This window comes from Camelus dromedarius, chromosome 5, assembly GCF_036321535.1.
Source record: "Camelus dromedarius isolate mCamDro1 chromosome 5, mCamDro1.pat, whole genome shotgun sequence".
Classification (NCBI taxonomy): domain Eukaryota; kingdom Metazoa; phylum Chordata; class Mammalia; order Artiodactyla; family Camelidae; genus Camelus; species Camelus dromedarius.
In genome coordinates, this window is record NC_087440.1 from 18,019,719 (window position 1) to 18,040,439 (window position 20,721).

At 35.8% G+C, this 20,721-nt stretch overlaps 1 long non-coding RNA gene across 1 annotated transcript in view; it reads left to right on the forward strand.

Annotated features, from left to right (window-relative positions):
• LOC116153448 (uncharacterized) overlaps positions 1 to 20,721 on the forward strand; it is a 571,285-nt gene that overhangs the window by 248,020 nt on the left and 302,544 nt on the right. Inside the window, exon 4 of the long non-coding RNA XR_004137183.2 lies at positions 6,030 to 6,171. This is a non-coding gene — a long non-coding RNA (uncharacterized LOC116153448). The remainder of the gene's footprint in view (positions 1 to 6,029; positions 6,172 to 20,721) is intronic.

The window sequence follows — 20,721 nt, forward strand, 5'->3', positions numbered from 1 at the left end:
CCTTTACTTATATAAAAAGATAAATTCTAGGTGCAATTAGAAGAAACTTAACTCAAGTCGCCATACTGATGATTCGCAACTTTCATACTCATTTTGCAGACTCACAGTTACTTGATTATGGAGGAACCTTGTCCCTTTGCAATGTGGCCACAAGTATACAGCATAATTCTTCCTCCAAGTCTTCATGATCTATGGCCATTTACCAGGGTGTGTGCACTGTAAAAAGGAAAAATTTCAGGTTTTCTGGAGGTTATTAGATACTGACTTCAATTGAAAGTTAATCCTTAAGCATCCCACTTTACCGCCGTGGCCACTGGTCAACCTGTGGCTTATAGATATTAGATGATAGAAAGTATCTTGGCCAGAATCCACCTGAGTGTAGGTCAGGTTGGTACCACAGAAACGTCTGTGGTTGTTTACTTACTTTGGGTGTAGAGACGATTACTCTCGCACTCTCTCTCTCTCCTCCTCTCTCTCTCTCATTCTATCTGTCTACCTAGTAACTGGAAGAATCCCCACATTGGTTCCCTGAATGCATGAAATTAGGGCTATTATGTAGGAAAGACCAAATTCACATTCCTGGTGCCCACTCTTTGCCTTGATAATAACATGATAGTAAAGCAACATCACTTTTGAAGGAAGTGTAAAATTTAGTGCCACTATCAAAGACTTGAAAGGTGCAGAAGTGTTTCTTCCTGTCAACCCCTTATTTAATTGCCTGTCTAACCAAGCAAATGGCTTACACATCTTAAAGAGTGACTGAAGATAATCTTAAACGTAATCAGATAACAATGACATCTTGATTTGAATTTGTGCAAGAGCTGACCCTGAGACAAGGATTTGAGTGTAGGAGTTTATAGAAGAGGTGATCTTAGGAGGCACAAGTACAGGAATGAGGAACGTGAGATAGAGAACTTCACCATTTTAATGTGCATTAATGAAGTGGGGTTACTGCTATGGGCAACTGGGGCTCAATTCTCCTGGATATCCTTTGAGGGACCATATGACTTAGAATTGTCCACTGAGGGATTGGGAAGCTGGTGTGTTTGTCACTGATTTCTGCCCTTCACTGGTTGAGATTTCCCTTTGGTGACCTTGTCTCTGGCATTTTGAGGCTGATTTGTGCTTGGGCTGAGCAAGCTGTTCCTGTTCCCAGGAAAAGCCCTTAGGCTGAGAAGGGAGAAATACACGTGTTCGACTCAGAAGCCATTAGTGTGCACAGGAACGACATCTATGGAAACTGAAAGGGGGATCAGGGGATATAATCTGGGGTGTGAGCAGCATCTGTTATGGGGGTGCTGGTAAGACTTCCCCAGCTCCTGGTATGCAGCTATTAACATGGCAGATATGTTCCTTCCTATTTGAGTCACAAAGACACTTGTAACCCGACTGATACACTAGCTTCCAAGGATCTCTCTTCATTCCCTCTCTCTTTCTCTCTTTGCTTTTAATGACATCCCGATCACTTCTCTATGCCAGTTTGATACCTACAATAATCTCTTCAATCTATTTAGGCTTTTACAGAACAAAACAAAAACAAAGACTGTCTCTGACTTTTAGCACCTTTTTGCTTTTTGCCTTACAAAATAAATCAACATGAGGGAGGGCTATAGCTCAGTGGTAGAGCTCATGGTTAGCATGCATAAGGTTCTGGTTTCAACCCCCAGCACCTCCATTAAAAAAAAAAAAAAGAATAAATCCACAAACAATAAAACACTCAAATCTCTGAAGCAAGGACTACCATATTGAAAAAATTAAAACACAAACAGAAAAACATATTAGAAGAATCTATCAGAGTGACACTGACATAGAAGCTAGCATTTCACAAGGAGTCATCAAACATTCTCCAAATTTACCTCACCCTAGCACGTTCCAGGTGAAGAAAAAGGAGCTTTAGAAATAGGCAGAACATACATAAATGATACATATTTTGAAAAGATGTTCTTGAATGAAACATTAGTATTATAAAGAGGTGAGGTCTTCCAAAAATAATTTACAAAGACTGCTCAACGTCAATCAAAAGTGTTTGATGGGGAAAACGACTTCTGGTTATAGTAGTAAGAGGTTGGTGATACTGCCAAAAAGCAAACTAATACATTTGCCAAAATACTCAGCAGTCATTTCAGGGCACAGGAAATTGAGCACAAGCAACCAAAAATGGAAGTGTTTATCCTTAAAAAATCACAGGAACTTTAAGCCAGAACATGTTGTATGGGCTTTTGCCTAAGGCTGCTCTCATCTGACCCCAGCTCTCCCCACCCACCCAATGTCTGTCCACCCACCGGTTTGGTTAGTAAGAGTTGCAGTTGGATGTGAGGGCGATCTGGCTGCAACATGTCACCTCATGATCGCCAGGGTTGATTCGGCTGATCTGGCTGGCTAGGTGGGTGTCCTCTTCCTTACTCACTACTCCATATGTGTCCCTCCTGAAGCTGTGCTCTAGATTGAAGAAGACGACCTCCCCCCATAGAAGAGGACTGTTCTACTCGTTCAAGGGTATACAGGTAGCTGCACTCCTCTGCTAGAACCTCCAAACAAGAGTGGCAATTTTACCAGTATGTAGTTTGCCATAAGACTCAGAAACTTTGTTGCCAACGGAATGGGCTAAAATCTGGAGGCAGAGGGAAAAAACACATGGTAGGTGGCATAGATTGGGAACAAACAGTAAAACAGTAAAAATCTGTATCTTTTCTAATTCTGCAGTCCCTGTTGAGGACAGCAGCAGATCAGTCAGATTTTTTTTTAAATAGAGAGATTCTGGAAATGAAAGAGCCATAGAAAGCCTGATACAAGCTGTCTACACATCTCAAGCTGACCAGTAACTATGCATGCACAAGAAAGAACCAAGTGGTGGCTTGAAAGAAAAGGGATACATGAAAAGTGGCTGCAACTCTGACTACATTCCCCAACACATACACAGATGACTTGGCAGAGTAAGGAATCCTTAGGGGTTTACAGATAGTTGAGTACAGTCTTTGCCAAAGTCATTGGCTGATCTCTAAGCTATGCAGACACATGGTTGACTCTTAGGAAGCCTGATTAAAATAAGAATATTTTTTAAAGTAACTAAGCAGAGACATCAGTGGTCACATAGGATAGGGGAAATAGATTCCACAGTTTAAGTCTAAGCAGTTACTAAGACGACACCAACAATCTTCAGAAAAATAAAACACAATCCAGTGTGACTATAATATTCTCTAAGACGTCTAGTTTTTAGCAACAATAGCAACAAAATCCTAGACATGCAAAGAAATAAGAAAGTATGACCCATACTCAGGAAAAAAAAATAAGTTAATAGAAACTGACTAAATTAAAGGGAAATATATGAAAATGACTATATGACTAATAGAGGTTTTTAGTAGGAAAATAAAAAGTATAAGAAAAGATAATGTGGAAATGCTAATTAAAAACTACAACAACCAAAATGAAAAATGTAGTAAATGGACTCAACAGAAAGTGTTAGATGTTATAAAAAAATAACTAGTGAATTTAAGGATAGAACACTATAAGATTACAATCTAGAAAATACAGGAAAAAAAAAAAAGATTATATCTCAGAAGCTTGTTATACAGTCATATAAAACCCAATATAAAGGACTTCATCATGGAAAGTAATTTAATGGGCCCAGACAACTTTTTGAATTAAAAATTAACTGAAGCTTCCAAAATTGGTTTTTAAAAATTAACCTATCAATTCAAGGTACTGAAAATATCTCTAGTGAGAAAAATACAGAGGTAACCACATTTAGACAAATCAGAGCCATGCTACTAAAAGACAAAGAGAAAATCATTAACCTAGGTTTCCACTTCAGCACACTACAAAAAGAAATACAAATCAGATTCAATGGAGAATAAGAGAATAATAAAGATCAGAGCATAAATCAATAAAATAAGAAAAAGTCTAAAGAAAATGAGTGAAAACAAAAGTTATTTCTATAAGATGATCAATAAAATTGGAAATCCTTTACCTACTTAGACAAGGGAAAAAAGAGTGAGAATGCACAATTTACCATTAGAAATGAAAGAGGAGACATCTCTCTAAACTCCATCAAAATGAAAATATTTGAAGGGAATGTAAACCATTTTATGCCAACATATTACTTAATGTATAGGTAAATTCCTAGATTAAGATTTAGACACAGGTTACCCAAATTAATTTTTAAAAAATAGAAAATTGAATAGATTTCTGTTAAGCAAAGTTGTTGAATCTTTGTTATAAATCTTCATTTAAAAAAAAAAGGACCAAAATGACTTCATTGATGAATTCTGTCAAAATAAATGGATATATAATAGTACCAATTCTATTCAAACTTCTTTAGAGGAGAAGGTACAATCTCCTAACTTATTTATGAGTGAAGTATTAATCTAACAAAGTTTACAATACTTCACAAGAAAATAAAAACACACCCTGTATACCTCATCAACATTGATGCAGAAATTTTTTAGAAAACATTAGTGAACTAAACTAATCAATACATAAAAAATAATCCATCATGATCAAGTGTGGTTTATTCCAGGAAAGCAAGTTTTATTTTTTAACGTCTGGAAATAAATTAACAAAATATGCTAAATTATTAAAATGAAGATTAAAATCCTTATGATTAAACTCAGTGAAATATGAATAGAAGGAAATAGTTGGGAGAAAATTGTCCGTAAGTCTGTTCTATTTCTGTATGTCTTACAGTAAGGTATTGATAGTCCTTTCATTCTAGACTATCTTTTCAAGAGTGTTTGTAGAGCAACGGGCTTGGAAAATAAAGAAAATACCCATTTCCAGAATAAACAGTACACATTCTTACATGTTTAGTAAAGGTAATGTCTACCTCTAGAGCACAAAGCAGACATACTTACTGCCTGTTATAGAATATTTGGATGCCCTAAGATCACAATTCCTCTTCAATAACAACCCACAGAATGTGCAGGTAAAGCTTGGTCCTTTTTACATCATGTTGTAAAAATAAGGGCTCAAGGAAGTAGTGCAAGACAATGATACTTTAACATCAGCTATCAACGTGAGTTAAAATCTTTTGTCTTTGAATCAGAAGGTTTTTGTCTTATGTTTTCTGCCAATATCGGTTCAACTGTGGAAGACTAGCTTATTAGCTTGAAAATATAGTCAAACCTCAGACCCTTCACAATTCTTTAAAGGAATTTCCTCAACTGATAAAGGGCGTCTACTAATAGCCCACATCTAACATCATACTTAATGCTGAAAGACTTAATTCTTTCCCACTGAGATCAGGAACAAGCCTAGGGTGTTCATTATCACCACTTCTACTCAATATTGTCCCTGAGGTTGTAGTCAACACAGTAAGGAAGGCATAAAGATTAGAAAAGAAGTAAAACTGTCTTTATTTCAAGATAACTTGGTTTTTATGGAGAATGTCCTGCAGAGTTTAGGCGGGGAGTTCAGGGAGGAGAAGCTACTAGTACTATTAAGTATATTCGACAAAGTTGAAAGATTCAAGATCAATACACAAAAATCAACTATATTGTTAATATCCTAGTAACAAATAATAGGAAGTTGAAAATATGAAAGCAATACCATTGAAAATAGTATCAAAAATATAAAAATATGGGATACATTTGAGGAAAAAATTTAGAAGACATGTGCTAACATAAAACTTTGCTGACTGAAGTTAAAGAGGATCTAAATAAGTTGAGTGTTATGCCATGCCAGCTAACCAGAAGCTTCAGTATATTAAGTTGTCAAATCTCCAAACTGATATGTAGATTAAGTACAATCCCAACCAAAATATCAGCAGGCTGTTTTATAGAAATTGAGAAGTTGATTCATAATTTCTGTGGAAATGAGAAGGAGAATAGCCAAAACAACTTTGAAATAGAACAATAAAGTTTAACTCAAGTCTTTTTATAGGGCTACAGTAACCTAGAGAGTATTGCATTGGTGTAAAGACAAATAAATCAATGAAATAAAACAGAGAATTCAGAGTTAGAATGTAGAATTCTCAGTCTCCCCTTCCTTTTCATGACCTTGACAATTTTTTTTTCTTGTTTTTGTATTCACAGCTGAGATTTATGACCATGAAAGGACATAAAGCAAAATCAACAAAGAAAAAAGATGCATGAGGTGAAATCCAGAGGAATCCAAGCACAAACTTCCAAGGGTCCTCGGCCAGTGGAGTCACACAGGACACACTTAATTCTTCAGGTATTTTATACAATGTCTTTTGATTGATGTTTCTTCATGATTAGACTGTGGTTTTGGATTTGGGGGAATAATACTACAGAGGTAAGTACCTTTTCATCATATCTTATCAGTGTATATATGAAGTCATGACCATATGTCTTCAGTGAAGTGCCTGAATTGACATTTTAAAGATATTTACTAGTATTATCAAAGAATGTGCTAAATCTTTTCAACTATGTTAATATTATTTTACACATCTCAGTAACGTGTAGAATGTTTTTGATTTTGAATGTTTTCTAATGAAAGTTTGACAAATGTTTTAAAAAGTTTATTCCTACGTAATTTATATTTTTATTACTTTTTCATTCCATTTTACCCATAAACACATTATTATATGTCTAAATGAAGAACAGTAATTCCTGCATATTTATTCTTTATTTATCTACTTCACTGGACTACCTTATAGTTTACAATGGCTTTGAATTGATTATTTTTAATATTCCAAATACTTGAATACAATAAAAACATAAATTATAGCATTGCCACATGATGGAATAATATAATGTCTTTAAAACAATTTTGAATACTATTTTAATATACAGAAAAAACTATTATAACATCAAATAAACAAAGAATAGAAAATGATGGATTTCACCTAGGATTGAATTTACTTGGGGTACTTAACTAGGAATATAGAGTACTGTCCTCACCATCCCAAAGCTATTGAATTGAAAATTCAGAGGACAAACCTCAGATTTCTGCATTATTAATAAATCCCCTGGTGGCTCTGATATATGTAGATAATTCTCAATAAAATCTGGTTATGTAATAAGGCATATACATAAGGAAAATGAAATTTATGCACTTGTATAGTAGTGAATTCAGTAATAATTTTCAATAAACTTTTATTCTCTGATCATCATACTATTTCTCAATTTAAAGTAAGATTTGATGGGATCCCAACAATGGTGTGAAGAATTCATCAGATTACTTCTACTTCTGTATTAGCAGGAAATTAAAAAGGTCTTTTAAATCTTTCATTGTTTTAAGAAGTAGCATCAGGTTGTAGTTTGGGGAATATTTTTTGAACGGTAGTGGTTCTGTTTATGTGAGAAAGAGACAGAGACCCTTTGGAGGACTGTATTGCTGGTTGAAGAGGGATCAACAGTAACTCACTTAAAAATCTGATAAAGGTAGATAATTTTTGAGGCCCATGGCAAAATGAAAATAGGATGCCTTTTGTACAAAAATTACGAAGAATTTTATGACAGCAATGGTAGAGAGTTGAACGAAGTACAGGGTCCTTCTAAGCTTAGGGTGCTATGTGACTCCCCAGGTTGCATGCCTGTGAAGCGATGCCTTTGCAATTGATACTCTAAGAGCAAGTTACAATTTAAAAAATAATTGTAGTCTCAGCTTTTCATGTGCTCACTATCATTTTTGAACCCATTCTGTGTAGAGTTCTGAACACGATTGCAAATGCTAAGTCTTTATAAAAGTCTTTATTCATTTTCAAACACTCTTCCCTCAGGTGACCTAATTACTGTATTTCTTTTTCAGATGTGAAACATTTTTTGCATAGTGATTTAAATTCATCCCATGGAAATTTCTTTGCTTCTCTAAATAATCTTTTAAAATATTTTAACGTGTCTATGTAGTAATTCATTGTAACTAATAAGTAAATGCATGTGAGGATAATGATAAACATGTATTTTAGAATCTTTGGAAAGATAAAAGCCATTTTTAGCCAGTTGGTATTGCTTTTTAGAAAAATCTTCAGTTATTGGAGGAAACAAAGAGTATTTTGATCTTTTAGGAATATTCATCCTAAGAGGTTAAAAGGTTTGAGGCTTAGAACAATTTAACTCTCTCAAGTTCCTTTCACTATAGGATTTCTTGTGGTAGAAGGAGAAATTCTTTCCTGCTATAATGTTATTAGTGTGAAGTTTTCTCGTTTGAACTCTTTTACCTCTGATAGCAAATCCTGGTGTCTTTTTGAGTAACAGGAAATTTTTTTTTTTTTCAATGGTCGAGTTAGGTTCTTTTGTAGTTCTTCTGAATTTTAGGGCTTCAAAAAATTAGATGATGAGGCTTGGTTTACAAAAAATGCATTCTCTTACTCATCCCTCCCCACCCTAGCCCCGTGCGTATTTAGTGTGAGACTGATAACCTCTGATTTTTGAACTGTAATGGACATTACTGTATCTCAGTATTTAAGGAAAGTCTCATCTAAATAGAAATGTACAATGGAGTCATTTATATTAAGTCTTAAGTCACATCTCTAGATTCTCACTGTTAACAAAGTTTTGAGACAGTGTATTATATCCCATTCTGGCTCTTTTCTTCAAGATTTAATTCAGCAATAGGAGTATCCTTTGTGAGTTTGTTATTGTTTCTGTTTTTGTTTTTCATCAGATGCAGTAATATCAAATGTAGTATCTTAAGCAAAAATAAATGGTAAAACTGAATGCTACTATCATGGAATTGTATCCACATAGGCAGCAAGAACTAATATTAATTATAAGCCATTAAATTTAAATAGCATTAAAACATCCTTACAATTGTCCTGTGAAATGAGTATCATTCCCATTGCACTGAGGAGGAAACGTGAGGCTCAGGACAATATGTTCTTTGGTAAGCCAGGAATATTTCCCTTGATCATGTTTCTTCAGCCTCCCAAGATTATTTCCCAAACAGCATAGAAGTCCATGATAGAAATGCATAATCCTCATCTTCACCATGTTTTTTTCTTCTCCTTTACTTCAGCACCCAGTGTTCCCATGTATTTCACTAACTCTATCACAGTTCCTCAACACATCCTCTACCCAAAGAGAAACTGGATAGTTCACCTTAGCTATCTTTGATCTAATAGTCTTGCTGTTTATTTATGCCCATGAACTATTCTTACCACAGTCAAAAGCCCATAGAGGTCATAGAGTTTATTTCAAAAAGAAAAAGAGAAACTTTCGTGTGTATTTTATAACAGTCTCTTTCTTCTAGACTTCATGTAAAGCAACGTTAGCCTTCTGGCCAAATCAGAACATAGATATTTTGTGGGACTTGTTTTTAAAATTTTTTTTTTAAATTAAGGATCAACACTTAAAAATCAGGATATTTCCAATTTATGTTAAAATAGCTGAAAAACTTATAAGACTGCATTCTTTTGGGGCAAAAATCAGGCAGAATTCCTAAGTAGCTGCTCCGCCTGTTTGGGACATGCCATCTCCTATTCTCTGTGCTCCCACTTCTACTGTTTTCTTCTATCCAGACATGTTCGTTCAGTCACCTGCCAGGTAGTTCTTCCGAGTCCACGCTAGCAGAATTGTTAACATCCATGTCTTTACTAACAGTCTGGTTAAGCCAGTCTAGGCTTTTTGTTTTTATCATGCTCTTTAATATTCTTTCAGCCTCAGTCCACTCTTGAACACGGAACCCACTTCTGCAATGTTAGGTATTTGTTACAGTGGCACTTCCCTTCCAGGTACCAAGATTTCCATTATTTTCCTGTTGCTGCTGTAACAAATTACCAAAATTTTAGTGGCTTGAAATAATACAAATTTATTATCTTTCTAATATAGACAGAAATCTGAAATCAAGGTTATCAGCTGAATTACTTTGCTTCTGGGGGCTCTAGTGGCAAATCCATTTTCTCTCCTCTTCCAGCTTCGATAACGTTCCCACATTCCCTGGGTCATTGCCCGCTTCCAGCAGTCAGATCACTTCAGTCTGTTTCTTTTTCTGTTCTCTCTGACTCTGACCGTTCTGCCTCCCTCCTATAAGGACCCTTGTAATTACATTGTGTCTAGCTGGATAATCCAGGATAATCTCCCCATCTCAAAGCCCTCAGTTCAATCATATCTCTTTTGCTTATGTAGCAAAAGCAACATATTCAGATTCTGGGGATTCATGTGTAGACCTCTTTGGCGGGAGGTGGGGGGTGTTTTTCTGCTTATCACACTCGTTTAATGCAATTTAGTTCTTAATGCCTGACTGTTAATGGTAAGAGTCATATTTTCTTTTAGTCATATTTTAGTCATATTTCACCCTAGTGGCCTTTCCCTAAGACAGTCTTGGTCACTTATTTGATTGGTGCAGACAAGATTGCTGCACTTGCCTAGGGCCCATTGTGAGTAAGTATCTTCCTCCTACAGCCCAATAATTTAGAGTCCAATTCTCTGAATATCTCTTCTCTGCCACTTTCATAATGCAAAATATCTTCCTGATGTGTTTAGAAATCACTTTGAACTTCCCTATATGGCTGAGAATGCTCTACTTTTCTCAGAAAGAATGGGAGCAGCATTATAACTTGCTTGTGTTTTTATAATGCTCTGAGAAAGGAATTCTTAAGTGGAGATCCACTGATTTAGAGAGAGGGGTAAATAACCCAGCTCTAAAAGCCACCTATAAAAGTAAAATAGTCTTTGAAATTAAAACTGATGCATAGCTCTATTAATGAAATACTTTCTTATAACATACTGCATTGACAGATGTAATCTCCATCTCCATTAGTGGTAAACTATCCTGCAGGAGGCATGTGTTGTATGGTGTGAGAACGCGTACATGTCACACTGGCCAGAACCTCCTGAGAGAGGCTTTGCCTGTATCTCACTGACTGGAGGTGATCATTAGTCTCCATGACTCTAAGGATTCCATTCTGTGAGCCATTCTCTCTCAGTCTCACTCTCACCTTGGCCTGACCTCAAGGAGCATTCAATTAAGGTAATATTGGTGAAAGAAATCTTTTACAAAATAATTTATACTAACCCAGAGCTGAGGAAACCAAGACTATATGCCACTTTGATACAAATCAGAGCAACTTTAGTTTCTAGGAATTTTTTAATTGTGTAAAAGTTTTCAGAACCATTTATTTTTATCAGTCATCCTAATGAAAGGCTAATAAAGTATAGATTTCTTTACTGCTCTCAAAAGTTTTATATTTACTGGCTAAAGACCACGTTAATAAGTAATTTACTTAAAGTTAGCTTATGATGGATAAATAGTGTATACAATAGGAAAATGGTGACTTTATTGAAAAACACACTGTGATTTTTTTTCAGTACTGTTATAGTTTGTAATTACTCTGTTACCTCCCAAGCTCTTATCTCCCAAGTACTCATCAATGCCTTTATTTTCTTTTGGTTTATAAAGTCCATAAAATTAGGTACTTATCTCCTGGAATCTGAATTTCCAATCTTCATTCTTCCTAATACAGGTCCTTTTATTGATCACCTGAATGTCTAGCTAACAAGTGTGATAAAAATCAAATTTTTGGAAAGGAAATACAACTGTCCAAACATGTTTTATTTCAAAAAAATATGATTTTTTATTACTGGCATTTTACATTGATGTAAATTATTTTAATTATAATGACTACTTGTGAAATATGACCACCAAAAGTCTTCCCATTTTCTGTTGTTTAATACGTATCTTGCACTATAGCATCAATTCATTAAGATGGATGAGATAGGAAAAAAAGAACTTTTTCTGCCAGCAGTTGAGCAGAACCTTCATTTGCCAAGACATACTATTATACATCAGAGAATATCAGAATATAAAACACTATTTTACAACTGAACAGAATCTGGATGAGATTCTAAAGATGAGAAAGATAAGTAAAGCTAAGGCTGCCTTACCTCTGAAAATGTTTGTGATGCTATTTAGTAAAAATGAATCCTTTATTCTAAGGGAAAATAATGAACACAATCAATCATGTTCTGTTTATAACCTGTGGATACAGATTTCTAGTCTAGCCTGTGTTCATTTAAAAGTGTTTTAAAGTTTTTAATATAAAATTACCAACTTTGACTAGCATAGGCAAAAAATAAAAACTGTGTTTAGGATTATTTCAAGTGTGTGTCCTTCCTAATATTTTAATCTTATAAAATCATTATACAGTGAAATTTCTCCTGGTCTAGACATGAGGTAAACTGAAAAGCATTGTACCTTTTATAGTGTAGTATGGACACAACTATCCAAAGTTCAAAATTGAAGGGAATAATAAAACCGTATCTTAAAGAGATATGGGATAGCCTCCAGAGTTATCATTTACTCCATGCATTTGGGGAGCACACACACGGGACAACACCACAAAAACAGTAGCAGCAACAGCAACTAAAACAAATTGGTAGAGGCTATGTATGGGTACTAAATACTTTATACACCTGAATGTGTTAAGGGTTAATTAATAAGGGGAACTTTATAAAGATTGTTAGGGACAATATTACTTCCATATATAGTGAAACCAAAGGATATGTCTTTCTACTACAAGGAAGAATGACAATAATTTTGAGAGTAGATTTCCAGTATTACTTTAGGCATAAAGAAGGTCCGGTATCCTAGACACCTTTCTTTTGCACCTTCAGATCTCCTTTCTCTTCACCTTCACCCAGCTCAGTGCTGACCTATATGGGTTGCATTAAAAGTTTTTTAATGTATTGCATGGTCTGAATATTCCCCCAGTGTCAGATAGGTTTTGTCAAAGAGAATAAGAGGAGGGTCATATGCAGGAGATAAGAGGGACAGAGTGATATCAATGTACTTGTTCTCTTGGCTCCCTCCCTGCATGGTCATCTTATGCTAGTTGTATGTCCTGACTGGAAAATCTCAGCTTAGTCTGTACACTCAGCCCTCTCTCTCCTCATATTACCCTCTTTCTTGTTACCTTTCAGGTGTAAGAGTTATATTGGCCTCTACTGTTATTGGCCTAATAGCCAAATACAGAGTTATCTTCTTTTTTCTTCACCTATTGCCTGTGACATTGCAAGTATATCCTCCATTAAACTCCCCTATATTGTCATAATGTGAATGTTCCCCCTATTTCCTTTTTAAAAATTATATATATATTTTACTGAAGTATCATCAGTTTACAATGTTGTGTCAATTTCTGGTGTACAGCACAATGCTTCAGTCATACATGAACATACAAATATTCATTTTCATAATAAGTTACTACAAGATATTGAATATAGTTCCTTGTGCTATACAGACTAGGTCTAATCCATTACGTATATGATCATATGGTCTTAGATTCTCACAAATAGTTAAAATTAAGGATGGCATGGCTCACCTTAATTGTCTGAGTCTCCAGATCAAAAATTTTCAAGAACCAGAGTGAACTTATGGTTAATTAATCTACAACAAAGGAGACAAGAATATGCAATGCGGATAAGAGTCTCTTCAGGTGGTGCTGGGAAAACTGGACAGCTGCATGTAAAAGAGTAAAATTAGCATGTTTTCTCACATCATATACAAAAATGAACACAAACTGAATTAAAGACCTAAATATAAGACCAGAAACCATAGAACTCCTAGAAAAAAACATTGGTGGAATACTCTGACGTAAATCGTGGCAATATATTTTTGGATCTGTCCCCTAAGGCAAAGGAAACAAAAGCAAAGATAAACAAATGGGACCTAATTAAAATTAAAAGCTTTTGCACAGCAAAGGAAACAATTGAAAAGACAATCTATTGAATGGGAGAAAATATTTGCAAATGATATGACAGATAAGGAGTTAATATCCAAAATATATAAATAGGTCATACAACTCAATATCAAAAAACTCAGACAACCCAATTGAAAAATAGGCTGAAGACCTAAATAAACATTTTTCCAAAGAAGACATAAAAGATGACCGATAAGCACATGACAAGATACTCAACATCACTAATCATCAGAGAAATACAAATTAAAACCACAATGAGATATCTCCTTACACCTGTCAGAATGGCTGTCATCAAAAAGACTACAAATAACAAATGCTGGCAAGAATGTGGAGAAAGGAGAACCCTAGTACATCTTTGGAAGGAATGTAAATTTGTGGAGCTACTAAGGAAGACAGTATGGAAGTTCGTCAGAAAACTAAAAATAGAACTACCAGATGATCCAGCAACTCCACTCCTTGTATATATCCAAAGAAAATAAAAACACTAATTCCAAAAAATATACACACCCAAAGTTCATAGCAGCATTATTTACGACAGCCAAGATACGGATGCAACCCAAGTATCCATCAACAGATGGATGGGTAAGAAGATGTGTGATATATATATATGTGTGTGTGTGTATATAGACACACATGCACACACACGCATATACACAATGGAATATTACTCAGCCATAACAAGGACAGAAATTTTGCTATTTGCAACAACATAGGTGCACCTGGAGGGTATTATGATTGGTGAAATAAGTCAGACAGAGAAAGACAAATACTGTATGCTTTCACTTACATGTGGAATCTGAAAAATAAAACAGAAACAGACACACAGATATAGGGAACAAACTAGTGGTTACCAGTGCAGAGAGGAAAGGGGGCAAGATAAGAGTAGGGGATTAAGAGGCACGAACTACTATGTATAAAATACATAAGCTACAAGGATCTGTTGTACAGCACAGGGAATATAGTCAATATGTTATAATAACTTTGAATGTATAACCTATATACAATCCATATAATCTATAAAAACATTGAATCATATTGTACATCTAAAAGTAATACAATATTTTAAATCAACTATATGTCAAAAAACTAAAAGAGTGAACTGGTAAAAAGTTATTTCAACTTCTTTAAATAAATATTTCTATATGTTTACAGTCTAAACAAGAATATTTCCCTGCGTATAGTATGACCTACTTGCAAATGTTCCCAAATTCCTGTCAAAAACACAGGCTTAAACTGATGTGAATGTTAGCTGTTGTGGCTACACTGAAATACTAAGGTTTACCCACATCCAAAATTTGGTTTCGATGTTGAAACTGATGACACCATACACACACCAAGGAGGGTTAAAAAATGTTTATTACTTACATAATTGAGGCTTTTCTGGGAGGTGCAGGGTAGATCTTGCAAGGAGGTCCAGAAATAGCTTGAAAAGGCAAAGAAAGGAGAATTGTTAGAGGCTTTACTTGTGGTTTTGGGGTGTGGCCAGAGTGAGGGCATCTAGGCAGTTTGACAAGGGGCTTGCATGGTCTGAATCTCCCTCCAGTGCCAAAGGATTTCTCATCAGCTTCCCCAGTTGTAGGGTAGGGGTAAGAAGGAGGGGCACAGTTTAAAAGCTGTTAACAGTTAAACATAAAAAATTGAGTCTGTATTATATTAGCTTGTAACTAATTTTAATCCAGTCATATTTTGCCTAAGCATCATTTTTCTCAGTCCACTTCAAAATACCAAACCTACAAATCCAAATCCTTCGTTAAAAAGTTTCTTTTTTTTTCAGAGAATGTGTCTCAATTATTAGGCATATGTTAATTATTTTTAAGTTAATACAATTATATTTTAATAAACAGCTTCCCCATAAAATCAGGGCAGCAAGAGCCAAGGGTTCTTTTGCTCAATATTTCACTCAAAAACTAGAGCTTCCATCTGCAGTGTGCAAAACAAGCATGAGCATCACTCCCACACTAAAGCAAGAACAAAAGCAACAGAAAAATTCCGGACAACCTGCAGATTTGCCATTTTTTTGATCATGTCAGAGAACTGAGGTTACAGGCCATGAACTTACTTGAAATCTGAGGAAGAACAGAGACTGTCAAGGAGAGACAGTACACGAGCACTTGTTTCCGAGTCAGGTGCTTCTGGGTCCATCCAGTAAAATCCACTTAAATTTTTAACAAATTAATAGAGGCTCTGTATGGACTAGGTTGATTATATAAATTCTCTGCGGTACACAGACTTGATGGGAATTCAATATTTGCAGACCCACTTGCAAGAATTCTCACAGGGTGCTCATATAAAACGTTTGTCAGAAGTCCTGAGACAGCCTTCTTCATGGTACCGGCCTGGGAGAGGAAGGGCAACCATTACAGGGAAAGCACAAGATCCCATGCAGATTCTTCTCCCCTACTTCTTCTACAGAACAAGATTTTAACTGTTCAAGGAAGGGCAACAACAACAAAAAATAAACCAAAAAACAAAAACAAAAAACTGTCACAGTGAACTAATGAAAACAGCTGCTGATAAAAGGGAACCAAATAAGACCCTATATCCTGTGGGAAGGGTAGGAATTCTTGCTACCCTAGTAGAGATCTACTATAGCTGAAGGTGGGACGACCACAGAGAATGACCCACCCCTAGGAATCAGGCATCTAGTGCCCGCCTGAGATTTAGGCTAATCAGAGTGAGAGTAGACACCTCCTCCTTACACCCCACCACCTGACTAACAGGCATCAAGTGACAAGACACAGCAGTTTTCTGCTAGGCAAAGGCCAAGAGCATATACAGAGACTCTTTTTGGCTGAGGCACAGTACAAAGGGAAGATGGATTGAGCAGATACTAAGGTAAAGCCACTGGCAAACCAACCCCTACCCTAAAAATAGAATTTGAAGAATTTGAACCCTGTGCTACACTGAAGGAAACCATAGTAACAACATATCCCAAACACATCATATCAACTCCTGACTAGATTCACTCAATTCCCACAGGAATAGCGTAGCAGGAGAAAAGTTGCTTATTTACAATCCAATGAGGAAAAGCAAAACTACTTATCTCAGTGCACTTCAGTCTCTAGTGAAACACAAGATGTCCAACTATAAAAAAAATGACAAGGCATACAAAACAAAAAAAGAAAGTTGAAAACAGTATGCTGTCAAACAAGAAGGAAATCAACAGAACTAAACTCAGATTAGTATTATTCTCAAAGCCTTTGATATGCTGTTTAAGTCAGAAATATGTGTGCGAAACTTGAGGGTGAGCCCAAGTATTTATACACAGCATTTTGGTATCTCTTTCCTGAGATTCCCTCCTCTTTGTTATTTCGTTGACACTTTCCAGTTCCCAGGATCACCCTTCTTGATCTTCTGGCTATAAAACTGGACCGTTAGTTTCCCTACTCAGTCACATAATTTCTAGTACTCTGTCTGCCTCTAGGGCCAAGAGACAATAGTGTATGTACTATATATACTATTGTTATATATGTAATAGTATATGTGTGTGTGTGTGTGTGTGTATGTGTGTGTATACTTACATATATATAAAAGCAATGTAGATTCTTCCCATGCTCTGTGACCACAAGAAAACAAACAGCCTCTCTCAGAGTTGTGGGCTCTTGCCCAACTGCATTGCCATTATTTTGCTGCTGCTGCTGCTGCTGCTGCTGCTGCCTTGAAATTCCCTGGAGGCTGGAGTGAAAGAGAACAACAACCAAATCCAGGAGATTTCCTCCATTCTGTCTAGCTGTTAAGCTGCCCTCTTTCCTGTTATTCAGAGCAGGAAGATTGGTTTCTTTTGGTCCTCTTTCTGTCTGTATCCAGTTAAAGAGTTGTGGGTTGCATGCTGACTTTGAATACAAGATGAGAGACTGCGGGAAAAAAAGGACAGTCACTGCCAGTTTGTTTTAACTTCAAGTTCTTATTTTGTTTTCCAGTACGTATTGTACCATATATTTTTCAGAGTCCAGAGATATTTACTTCATGCATTATGTCCAGGGCTTTGAGAAGCATCAGGTAGGAGAGACAGAGGAGAATATGGTTACTCTATCTTGAGTGGAAATGGAGCCTTTGATTATATATGTTAAAGAAATTCATGTAAACCAAGTTGACTTAGCATGTGTTTATGTGACAAAAGTTTTTGTTTTTCATGCTTACTAAATTGTAGTTGTTTGATAATCATTATCATTAGAATAATAACAATAAAAAGCCCAACATTTATGTACTAGTTTACAAAGAGTTTGCACATACACCATATCATTTTGATTTTTTTCCAACAACTCTGGACGGTATTATTAAGATTCTTCCCCAAAAGGAAGTCCTGTTTAGAGGATTTGTTTCCTCTCAAGTTAACCCAGCTAGTAACTATCAAAGCCAGGTCACAAACCAGGTTCTCCTAACCAGATATGTCATGTTTTACCTTCAGTATTCATATGTGAATATTTTCTGAAATGTCAGAGAAGCTAGAAAGCAATGATACAGCTGGCAGCAATCAGACAAGTTATTGTGAATCAAAGTGTCTTATGTTAACCGATCAATATCACAAGTAATGTGAATTGACAATTATTAATATAAGATGTTAACAATGGGATAAGGTGGATGAGCGGTATACAGGAATGCTATATAATCTTTGCAAGTCTTCTGTAAGTCTGTAATTATTTCAGAATTAAAGGTTATTAAAAAAAAAACTCCTATTCTTGCTTCAGCTTAGGCAAAGAGGTGCATCTAGTTACTCAGTGCCCCCCACATACCCTCTTCATCATCTCACAAGAGATACTTATTGGTTAAGAGGATGAGTTTATTCAGGCTATTGCAACCAGGAAAATGTTCATCAGAGGAACCTCTCAAAGGGGTGTGGAGTTTTATATAGAGGCAGACAACAAGGGAGAGTGGACATTGAGTCTTACCTGAAGTGTAGAGGCAAGTCTTATGTCTGAGTATATGAGAGCAAGGTGGCCCTTTGGGTTAGAAAGAAAATAGGAAATCAGAAAAGCTGATGTTAGAAATGGTAGAAAGTATGATTTTATTGAGTGTTTGAAAATCCAGATGAAAAAGTTTTAGGGTGTGAGGGAATACATAGGACAGGAAAGATATGTTGTAACAGTTTATTTTTTAGAAACTATATATTTAAATCCTCTTTCATAATCTTTAGATACATGCATAAATGTTGAAATTTCTTTTTAAATACTTCTTGCTATTGGTCTCCATTTCTCAAACACAGTATCATTCTGAGACTGAACTATATGGACCCAGTTTTCTTTCTTAAAGTATATGGAAAAAAATATGTTCACATTTGCACTGCTGACTGTTGAGGCTTGGGCTCAGTGGTTCTAAGTCTTGGGTGCTCACTGGAATCATCTGAGGAGTGCCAAAAATACTGTTTCCTGGATTGCATTCTGAGATTCTGATTGAATTGGTCCGAGTGTGGCCTTGACTTAGTATTTTTAAAATATCCCCCAGTAATTATAATGTCCAGCTGAGATTGAGAACACTGAGTGCTAGATGGATGCGAAGCTGACAGTAGCAGACAACCCATTCCTACTTACAAAATTACTGGTTTTTGTTTTTACCTCAAGTTAGGAGCAGTCCTCTGGTATCTTCTTAATGAAATAGCTTCCATCCTTGCAGATGTCTGTATGATAAGCAGGAGCTAATAGGGTACATCTTTCAGATTACCTGTCCTCTATCTATTAGCCGTGTCTTTCCACACCATCACTAATTCCACTTTCCCACCATCAGGGTCAGGCTCAGTAACACAAATAAAGAGGATGCAGCAATGGTAGACAATGTGGAGTCCAGAAACGTGAGGATTGCCTAAATAAAACTTTGTTTTTGCCCAGCTGTACACTTTACAGATGACTCTTCCAAGTTGGTAGCTAATGCATAAAATAAGGTTGAAGCATATATCTTAATTACATAGTATTTATTTTATTCCTTTAATACGGACTGCAAATCCCAATAGCACTTTATGTGATCTTGACTCTGTTTAAAAAGAAGCTATGAAACAGATGAATGTCCTGCTGACAACCACCCAGGAGGCCAGCATCTAAGAGAGATGTGGGATGCTGAAAATAGTTTCAAAGTGATAAGGGGGAGTAACACAAATCCTATTAGCAAATAATGGAATTTGTACATCCCCTGCACCTCCAAAGAGGAACTCGCCTGCATGCCTTTTCTTACTATTTGTTTTCACTTAAAAGGCTATTAAAGCCTTCTCTGCTCTTGGCATAGAGCGTATCTTCTCATTGTGCCCATTATCAGCCACAATAAATAGATTTGAGCTCAGAGACTTGGGCAATTTAATTGCCACTATGCACTTTTCTCAAGTAATAAAAAGAAAATATCAACTTTTATGTGTCCCCTTTGATATAGTCTATGTATAGTGCCAGCTCTTTATTCCCCCAAAGCCTCACTCTCTGGAAAAGAAAAACTGGTTGTATGGCAGTGTTTGCCTTTAAAGAAAATCAATAGTCAAACTTAAAACATGATCTCACTTGGAGTAAAACACAGAAGCTATTCAATGTATTACATAAATACGCATGGGCAGTAGTTTGTTTCCTTTGGTTATAAAGGACTTAAAAAGGAAGTTATTGAAATAAGATGGAGAATTGCCTAAATATAAGTGTTCAGTGACTTATTAGCCTGCTCTAGACATAACCAACCTCAGAGTTCGGCTTCTTCATGTAAAGAAAATATGGATTTGAGTCTTAACTTCATCATTTACAAGTTGCATGACATTAGGCAAATCACCTAACCTGTCTGTGCTCCATTTTCACTGGCATTAAAAAAATATTAACCATATCTATTGTATATTGCTGTTACATTAATGAGACATTGTTAAGTATAATGTCTAACCTAGCATATTGTAAGCACTCAACAAAAAACTAGTAGGTTAATTTCCCTGCTCTGCATAATTTTCTTCTCCACATTATTAAAACAATGCCAAAGGCCTTGGGATCTTTTTTGTATCTTCCAATAACTAATTCGTAATTTTTTATGAGTTGTGAACTTTGAAAATAGGCAGAGCCCTGTGAATTCTTCTTCTGACTACCAACTTTATATATTCATTACACTTTATATACAAAGCAGTTTAAACCTCCGTCATACAGCCACTCTTCTGTCTGCCAAATCCCATAGCACTCATT